Source organism: Tupaia chinensis, unplaced genomic scaffold (assembly GCF_000334495.1).
Source record: "Tupaia chinensis unplaced genomic scaffold, TupChi_1.0 Scaffold000076_1, whole genome shotgun sequence".
Classification (NCBI taxonomy): Eukaryota; Metazoa; Chordata; class Mammalia; order Scandentia; family Tupaiidae; genus Tupaia; species Tupaia belangeri.
In genome coordinates, this window is record NW_006159536.1 from 2270417 (window position 1) to 2274664 (window position 4248).

Consider the following 4248-nt stretch of genomic DNA (forward strand, 5'->3'; position numbering starts at 1 on the left):
GGGATTCTAGGCTTTTTGCAACTTTTCTGCTACATTAGGAACTTGTCCGTCCTTAGTAATTCCAAAAGAGTTACGGAAGCTAACACCAGCTTGCTGACCTTTTAAGGCATACCTCCAAAGTTGAGTCAGCTTTTCTTGAAGCAATAACCAATGTTTTCTACAGAAAGACATTCTCAGCTTCAGTGGAAACTGGGCAATGCGGTGTTTAGCCTGGGTTTATTACTGTCCCAAATAAAAGTGTAATGATGATAAGAAAGGAAGGGGGAATGAAATTTGAGGAGGCAACTGTGGTCACTAAATAAAGGGAATAGGTGGTATTTAGCACTTCATCAATAGAAAGCCTAACCAGAAGGTTCCTTGGATAATTTACGATGAGTGATGATAATAACAAATATTTACTGAGACCTTATTTTAACTATTTATTTAATTAATTATTATTATTGTTTTGCTATAAGGCACATGTGCTCACCAGAGAGAGAGAAAGTGAGAAAGCAAGTCACCAGGTGGGACTTCAACCACGGTTGGCCATGTGAGAGTCCAGCACCTTAACCATCATGTCACCTGCTGGCCCCAAGACCTTACTTTTTCTGTGCTTTCAATGTGCTGTCTCACTGAAGCATCACAACACTGTGGTGTAGATAATATCATTTCTTATCTCTATTCTCCAGTAAAAAACCAGGGCTTCAAGAATTTTGGAAACATGCTTAAAGTCATTCAGCAAGTCACTACAAAAGCAATAGAATTAGAACTCAGGTCCTTCTAAAGGCCAAGATTTTGCAGTCAGTATGTGACAACTTCTTCTCTTCCTTCAAAACAAGGAACTAATCTCAAAATTGAAAATTGAAAGGAGGGACCAGCAGTTAGCGTAATGGCTATGTCGCTGGACTCCCATGTAGTCGACTATGGTTCGAGTCCTGGACCCGGTGGCTTAAAACTCATGACAGGCACATGTGTGTGCGTGCCCAAGATCCCGAGAGGAGAATGGAGGAGAAGGGATTGCGGCGTGGCCATCCCCCCTGGGGGGTGATTTCTTGCTTTCTGTCTCTCTGTCTCTCTCTCTCTGTCTGGCAAGTGCACGTGCCCTATAGCAAAAAAAAAAAAAAGAAAAAGAAAATTGAAAGGAGCCCGCAGGTGGTATCGTAGTTAAGATGCTGGACTCCCACATGACTGACCACGGTTTGATTCCCAAACCTGGCAGCTTGCTCTCATTCTCTCTGTCTCTCTCTGGTCGAAATTTAAAAATAATGATAATAAATAAATAACTCTTTTAAGAAAATTTATTCTAAGAGAAAAAGAAAGAAAACTGAGTCTCTGTTCTAGAGGAAACTGGAAAGTCTCCTGGAAAACATGTGGTCAGTGCTTTTCTGAGAACTGTAGCCTTGGGGGCTGGCAGGTGGTGTGGTGTTTCAGGATGCTGGACTCCCAGATGGCCGACCATGGTTCAAGTCCTGGACCTGGCAGTTTGCTTTCTCACTTTCTCTCTCTCTCACTCTGTCCCTCTCTGGTCAAATTAAAATAAGTAAATAGATAAAGTTAAATAAAATAATTCTTTTTTTAAAAAAAAAAAAGAAAGAAAGAACTGTAGGCTTTATCTCAAAGTGCAATGCCACTTAATCTGATGCTGCTTTTTCTCATGAGTAAATTCTCAGTGCTATTTCCATTTTCTGTTTTTGCTAAGGGTCTCCTACTCTTTATATTTACTGTCCTTATATACACTGGAGTCATAGTAATTTGAGGGTGTTATTCCAGGTAAATGTCCAAGCAGGACATTTATTACAACAGCTGGAATAACAGGAAAAGAAATAAAATATCGAATATGCTCTTTTTTATTAGGCTTAAAAGTACCCGAAATTTGGGTTCATCAAAGAGAGCTTATACATTTTGGCAAAAACTTGCAACTCTGTTGCTAACTGATGCTAGAGGATGTAAGAGAAGCTTTTGTTTTTCCATTTTAACCTGCTTTATAGGGGGCCAGGCCCAGTGGCCTACCAGTAACCCAGCTCTGGACAGGGCTGACTCATGTGGGGAGGTTCCCGTTTGCAACTGGAGACCTCTGAGAACATGCCAGGTGTGCACGTGCCCATGATGTGTGGCTGGCTAAACCTGGAGGTGGATGGCAGCATGAAAACCCTGTTGGGGGTGCCTGTCTCTCCCGCTCATGGAAGAAATAAATAAATTTTACAAAAATAATACTTATAATTCAACAAAAATTTCTTCCTTCTTTACCTCTTGGCCTTCATAAAACCTAAATAGAAAATATTAAATAGCTTAATAGCAGGGCAACACCAAGTAGCACGCTTGGCATAACTTAACATTTTAAAAAGTACAGAGTCATTATATTAAATACGTCTCATTATTGTAATTAGGCTGCTACAAGTGCTGTGGAGAGCACACACATTATTATTTAATTTTACAGAAAAAAACTCTAAATTAGTTGTTGACAGATAATATAATATTCTGTTTCTATTTTGCCTAAATTGCAGCTGTTGCTAGGGATTTGTATTTCACTTCATTATTTCCTTTTTCTTTTTTTTTTTTTTTTCTATTTTTAGAGACGGTTTTGCTATAGGGCATGTAAGCTTGCTGAAGAGACAGAGAGAGAGAGAAAGAAAGTGAGAAATGACCCCTAAGGTAGATGGCCACACCACAATCCCTTCTCCATTCTCCTTTTGGGATTTTGGGCACGCATACACACGCACCCAGCGTGAGTTTTAAGCCACCAGGTCCGGGACTTGCACCACGGTTGAAACTAAGTGGGAATCCAGCGATGTAACCATTATGCCATCCATGGGTCCCACATTTCACTATTTCTTAAAGTGGGCTTATCCATTAGGCTCCAACTTGATAGTACTTTTTTCAGTATAAGGTGAGCCAGCAATTGCTTGGAAAGCAGGATTGACAGCACTGACACTTTAGTGTTCTGGATGGCAATAAAATTGTCACTTTTTTTTTTCATTCCCAGACGGCATGTGCATTCTCTGGAAAGAGATAGAGAGCAAAGTGAGAAAGCACCCCACAGCGGGGCATGGTCACGACACAATCACTCCTCCAATTCTCCATCCTGCTGGATTTGGGGCATGCAAAGATACTTGCCTGAAGTGTTTTCCAACCTTCCGGGCTATGAATTATAGTCAGCCATGTGGGCTCTCACTCCCTTTACCATTAGGCTATGGGTCTGGACCTGAAGTTGCCACTTTTTAAAATGTCCTGAAGAACATTTATAGAGTGTAATATTATGGAATCATTAAAAGCATGCTTTTAAATAATATGTAATGACATGGAAAAATGCCCATGGAGTGAATAAAATAGGTAGGTTATAAAACTCTGTGTACAGCTTCATCTCACAAGGATGTTTTTGAAATGAAAAATATACCAAATGTCAAAACTAGTTTCTCAGTGGACAACAAGTGGCATGGTGGTCAAGGCACTGGACTCCTACATGGCTGACCAGGGTTCAAGTCCTTGACCTGGTGGCTTGCTTTCTCACTCTCTCTCTCTCTCTCTCTCTCTCTGGTGAGTGCATGTGCCCTATAGCAAATTAAAATAATAATAATAAACAATAAATCAAATTAAATAAATAATTCTTTGGAAAAAAATAGTTTCTCCAAATGATGTGTTTAAGGATGATTTTGTCATTTTATACTCTTTTGAATTATCTAAATATTCTATAATAAGCATGTAATTTTTTTTAACAGAAAAAGATGGTCATTTTAAAAGTTACTTTGGGTGGCCAACAGGTGGCATAGTGGTTGAGGGCACTGGACTCCCATATGGCCCACCATGGTTCGAGTCCCAGACTTGACAGCTTGCTTTCTCACTTTCCCTCTCTCTCTCTCACTCTGTCTCTCTCTGGTCAAATTAAAATAACTAACTAAAAAAATAAAGTTAAATAGTCTTGGATCTGGTTGCTTTCTTTCTTGCTTTCCCTGAGAGAGAGAGAGGAAAAGTGAGAAAGCAAACCACCTGGTCCAGGACTCAACTGTAGTTGGTCATGTGGGAGTGTCCACCTTCTTAACCATCACACCACCCACTGGCCCAAAATAAAAATAATTCTTGGGACCAGCAGTTAGCGTAATGGCTATGTGGCTGAACTCCCATGTAGTCAACCGTGGTTCAAGTCTCGGACCCGGTGGCTTAAACTCATGCCAGGCGTATGTGTGTGCATGCCCAAGATCCCAAGAGAAGAATGGAGGAGAAGGGATTGTGGCGTGGCCACAATCCCTTCTCCTCCATTCTTCTCTTGGGATC